This window comes from Antedon mediterranea, chromosome 1, assembly GCF_964355755.1.
Source record: "Antedon mediterranea chromosome 1, ecAntMedi1.1, whole genome shotgun sequence".
NCBI lineage: Eukaryota > Metazoa > Echinodermata > Crinoidea > Comatulida > Antedonidae > Antedon > Antedon mediterranea.
The window spans coordinates 1,461,236-1,467,315 of NC_092670.1; the positions used below are offsets into that span (position 1 = coordinate 1,461,236).

General features: G+C 35.3%; 1 non-coding gene across 1 annotated transcript; it reads right to left on the reverse strand.

Annotated features, from left to right (window-relative positions):
• Window positions 1-4,919: 4,919 nt before the first annotated feature.
• Window positions 4,920-4,991, reverse strand: Trnad-auc (transfer RNA aspartic acid (anticodon AUC)). The gene has a single exon. It is a non-coding gene; the product is annotated as a tRNA-Asp (tRNA).
• Between the last annotated feature and the right edge of the window lie 1,089 nt (window positions 4,992-6,080).

Below are 6,080 nucleotides of genomic sequence, written 5' to 3' on the forward strand. Positions count from 1 at the left end.
TGGAGGACAATACATCTTTAACTTTATAAGAATTGAATATTTACCTTGCAAGTTTGATGATTATACCTATCAGGATTAGAACTGTAATTACTAGGCATACCACAAACACTGTCAAGTGAACTTGGCCATTTGAATCTTCAATAGTTACTTAAAGAAATTAGGATAAATCAATGAATAAAAACATTTTCACAACATTTATTTTGGTACTTTTTCAGTAAATCTACAGTTTAAAATGAGTTTCCTCTAATTGAAAATAATACTATTTTGAGAAAAAAAAAAATTCAAAATTGTAACTCTCCGTATGATGAATTGCACGTTTAATCAAGAATTTAGTTTTCTAAAATTAAGTATTGTTTTCCTGACGTGTCAAATGAAAAGAAAAAACTCCCATTGACCACCTACAATTTTTACAGTGCTTTTTGTAACACACACAAAAAACCCATTGGCGTTATTATTCTTTCAATATCCCCCACCCCACACACAACAAAAACGTAGGGTCGGAATTCTTCCCTCGCTAATTTGTTCTTGCATATATTGTTGAGAATTTATAATAGTAAATTCTTATGATTATACACAATTTTAAACTTTAAAATGCAAATTGTAGTAGTACGCGTGGAAAATGTTATATTCACGAGACTTGTGGTTGAAAGTGATATTCACACTTTGTTTCAGTTTGTTTTAGTAATTGAACTTCTCCATGCACTATAGTTTTGCAGTCCGCCAATTAATAAGAATAAAATAAAATAATCCATCTATCTATCACCATTTTTGGGACTGCTACGAGTCTATGTCTGTCGAAAGAAATCAAGAAGAATACCGTGTACAATTAGTACTTGTAAACAATTATACTAACTTGTCACTGTTATATTGAATGAACATTTAATTATACTAACTTGCTACTGTTATTTTAAACGAGCATGTGTTCGAACGTCCAACCATATCCGTAGCTGTGTACTCCACATTTATTGTTTTTTCTAAAACTCCATTTGGTATTTCAATTACTTCACCAGGAGAATGAGAGTTAGTGGTACTGGAGAAACAAAAGGAATCGTCTGTCCACACTGGAGGTTGCCAAAACACATTTACTCTTCTTTCATTTGGTTTGGTGAGAATATAGATATCGTCTGGACAGGTTGACCCGTATGAAGGTGGCTCTCGGTCCTCGAAATTACCTAAAATTTATAAAAAGGTAAGCTAATTATTGTTTTGTTTTTTTATCAGATTATGTATGTTAATCGCGTGAAAATAATGTTAAAACTGCTCATATGGATGGAGTTTGCGTAAGTTGATGGTTAAAAAAAAAAGAATTTTGCATACCGGTAAAGACGTACGCGCCTATATATTCATTATATTACCGGTAGGACCGTGTAGTTGAGTTTACCCATGTTTAAATGTTATAAAATACTGTAAACATGCAGCTGCAGCATGAGTTATTTATACATACAGCATACGACAGCCACCTATTTTATTTCGTTTTCTCTGAAATAGTTTGTTTAATGAATGGCTAAAAGGATGAACAAAAGATAAGGGGGTTATTTCGTGGGCCAAGGATTGAGAACTTCCAATATACAAATCTTCGAAGCAGTTTATCTGTTCTTACTTATTTCACACACATAAGCTTTTGTCAAGTCACAATGTTCATCATTCCATTTGTCTGATTGTGAGTTATCAAGTTCTACACAATCTTCCTCTTTGTTTCCAGCATTATTTGGTTCACATGGACCAAAATCTAAATTAAAAAAAACAGCTAAATCAATCATTCATATCATTTATTTTCCTTATTATACAAAAAAAACAAGTTTATCAGAACGTTGAGATTTTAAAAAAATAGTATAAAATTGAAGGAGACCTTTATAGGACAAAATGTCACTTAAGCTAAGGCCATTGGTGAAACACAGGGCTTTTGAATGGCTATAAATAAAACAAAATAGTAAAAGAAAGGGGGAAAGTAAAGATAAATGACAGGATGTCATCAATGATATGAAAACAATCGAGATTTATAACATTGGAAACGGAAAGTAATGAATGCAAGCAATCAATAGAGCTTCAATAGATTAGTCGCCATAAACCGAGACCAGAGTAGATTTAAGATTATGTTTAAAACTAGAAATTGAAAATTTTGATGAAATGGTTTTAAAGAGGGAATCCCATAATTTTGGGTCTGTATATAAAATATGATGTTGAGAAGATAAATTGCGTTTATAGTAATATTGTGTGCATGCTCTTAACAAGCTTGTCACCTGTACTGCTAATACTAATCTAGGTTCTAGATTAGATTTCGACTTATTATTTGTAAAATAAAAATATTTTTGTGTATATGTTGTTTCATACGTATAATACTTGAGCCTGAAAAAACAGTCTAGGAAAAGTCACATGTTTTGACTCCCAAGAATTGTATTTATTTATTATTTATGTGACATTAAAATGGCATATGGAGGGAGACAATATATCTTAAATACTACATCTGCTCCGTTTCAACCTTTAAAGCCTTGTGCATAGAATATTCATATCATAGACTCATACTTACTGCTGTATTGACTGCATTCATTCGAAACCCATGTAAATTCGGTCTCTTTCTCCATATCTGATAAGCCTATCCACAGATCGCCAGTTGCAGGATTGTTTGCATAAAGAAAGTCATTTTCTGCTTGGTTCCTGACCACCACTAAGTCAGCACCTAGTTCTGTACAGTTTGATCTAGCGTCTGACCAGGACCGTTTTGTTGACTCAAATTTGTAACAGCTATCTTCGAACGATAACCAGTGTTCTGGGTAAGAAGATATTGTAATGAACCTTTCCTTTAAACGAAATGCTTATATGTAATGATGAAAGAATTATCAGAAAAAGGGAAGTAATATAAGGCTCTAATACTATTACTACAAAATGAAAATTACGTTAAAATTGAGCCCTGGGGCCTGAACCTGCTACTATTTAATTTGTATACAGTATTTTTGCACAACCTGAGATAAGGGAAAAATAAAAAAAACTGTAGAGTGTGTACACAAAGAAATCAGAAAATAAATATATATATGTGTAAATATGAGTGGAATTTCCGTATATATTTCGGTAATATGGGTGTTGTATCTTTCGTTGTCTTTTTTTTGGCTGTTGATAAAGCTTTCGCTTTCGAGACAATATAAAAATTAACTGTACTGATTGACGTCTTGCAAAATTTCAAAGAACGCATGCGCAGATTTATTTTTGGTTGTCTTCATCTTTTACAATTTGGAATTGAGAGCTACATAGCTATCCTTGAACCCATCTGACGTCACCTTATATTTACAATTCTTATGTTTTCATAAGGTGGCGACATGTGTTACTTCGCCCCATAAACAAAATCGCACTAAGGATGCACCCAATATAATCTTTTGACAAACTAAAATTAAGTTTTTATTCATCTTTTTGATTAATACTGTGAAGAATTATTTAGTTTTCAGTAGCCTACTGAACAACAACTACCACCAAAACTCACATCACTGAAACAAATACCGCCATCACCACTACTACTACGGATCAGAGCATGTTAAGATAATGCCAAAGTGAAAACACTGTTAGTTACCTTTTTAAAAAAAGCACGTAACTCGAGTTGAATATGATCTAACATACGGCGAACACCTATTCCTCTTAGTTGTACTCTCTCCAGTAATTGTTCAATAATAGGTATTTAACGAACTAATAATATCGGTAAAAACGTATAACAATCTATGCATTCAAAGCAGTAGTACTTACTTATTTCACACACATAAGCTTTTTCCAAGTAACAAGGGGCATCATTCCATTTGTCTGAATATAATAGGTAACCAAACGATACACAATCTTCTTCTTGTCCAAGATTATTTGGTTCACCATCACCAAAATCTGTAAGAGATATCATTTAGTAAAAAAAAAACAGTACATATACAATAGAAGCCCTCATTTGGGACACCCATATTTAGGGGACACCCATATTTAGGGGACACCCATATTTAGGGGACACCCATATTTAGGGGACACCCATATTTAGGGGACACCCATATTTAGGGGACACCCATATTTAGGGGACACCCATATTTAGGGGACACCATGTTTAGGGGACACCCATATTTAGGGGACACCCATATTTAGGGGACACCCATATTTAGGGGACACCCATATTTAGGGGACACCCATATTTAGGGGACACCCATATTTAGGGGACACCCATATTTAGGGGACACCCATATTTAGGGGACACCCATATTTAGGGGACACCATGTTTAGGGGACACCCATATTTAGGGGACACCCATATTTAGGGGACACCCATATTTAGGGGACACCCATATTTAGGGGACACCCATGTTTAGGGGACAACCATGTTTAGGGGACACCCATGTTTAGGGGACACCATGTTTAGGGGACACCCATATTTAGGGGACACTCATATTTAGGGGACACTCATATTTAGGGGACACTCATATTTAGGGGACACCCATATTTAGGGGAAACTCATATTTAGGGGACACCCATATTTAGGGGATACTTTCGAACGAGGGCAATTTATAGAGTTTTAGTAAGTTCATTATTGACTGCATTCTTTGAAAACTCATAAAGTCAGTCTCATTCTGTGCATTCGATAACTTTTCCCTCACTTGCACTGATGAAGGGCTAGTGTTGCCCGAAAGCTCTGCTAACTTTTCTGGCTGTTTACTTTATCGTTTTGATTTAGCTTTTCGCTTTTTTTTTTGTATCTCCATTGAGATCCAGCAACTGATACCCACAGCATTGTCATTTTTTCAGTAATTTGCCTTTGGATTTATATATATATATATATATATATATATATAAACACATTCGGCAATGAACATTAATTCTAAACCGCCCGGTGATCATTTATACTGAAATTTAATTAATTAATTTGAAACGATAAAGATGAGGAAATCTGTGAGAATGAGAAAAAGTCGCCCCAACCGAGACTCGAACTCGGACCGCCTGCTTGATATGCAGATGTCCTAACCATTAGACCACTGGGGCTTTCATGGTATTGTTCAAACTCGATTGGATAGCGACTCTTTAACATTCTCGACGTGGTACGGCGGAATGCGTTTTTAGTCGCGTGGAAGCGACTCTATAGTTCCTATGTCGGTCGGTTGGTCGGTCTGTCTGTCTGTCGGTCTGTCGGTCCGGTATCACTATGCGTTTTATCGCTTTCTGACCTTATCTTGATATCAGTTTAATCTAGCTAGGTCAATTTTTCACAGTATATTCCTTATGGCCAGGAGTCAATGTGGTTATGTTTTCACGGTGCGCAAAAAAAAAAAAAAAATTACGCGGTCTACGCACGATTTAACGAAATCACGTTTGTAATCATATCTTCACAACCATGAGTCACAATTAAATAAAATTTGGTACTCATAAATTTCAGGGCATAAATCATCATATTATGGCAATACAATTACGTGCGTAGCGCATGTAACGCATGCGTACGCGCGCTTAAAATTTTCAAAATTTATTTTCAATGAAATAAGAGTACGTTTCAGGCAATTTTAAGCGTTTACAAAATTGCCATGAGTGCGCATATTTTTGCGCGCGCACTGCGCGTTAAATGTTATTGCGCATTCTTTTTGCCCGATTTCTGTTTTCTTGACTTACTTTTCAACTCGAAATTACGTTATAAGAGCACGTCAAAAGTGACAGGCCACGCACGTGTAAATTAAAAAAATATAAATGTTTTCAAACATTTCAACATTTTTAAACATGTTCAGTAATTTCGGTCAGTATAGTTCACTATGTCGGTCGGTCGGTCGGTCGGTCTGTCTGTCTGTCGGTCTGTCTGTCTGTCGGTCTGTCTGTCGGTCTGTCTGTCGGTCGGTCCGGTATCACTATGCATTGTAGCACGTGACTTAATGGCTGTTGGCCTTGTTTTTTCCAGGACGAACGTGGGCAGAAATCATGAATAATTCATTACCTTAATTATTTTCTATATAAAGAATTGCAAGATAGCTGATCTACTTCCTAAATATACTAAACCTAACCCTCTAAATAATCTCTCTCAACTATTAAAAAAAACATGTTCATGAAAGACCTCGAACCGAGGGCTCCAGCGTAATAGGTTAAAGCCTT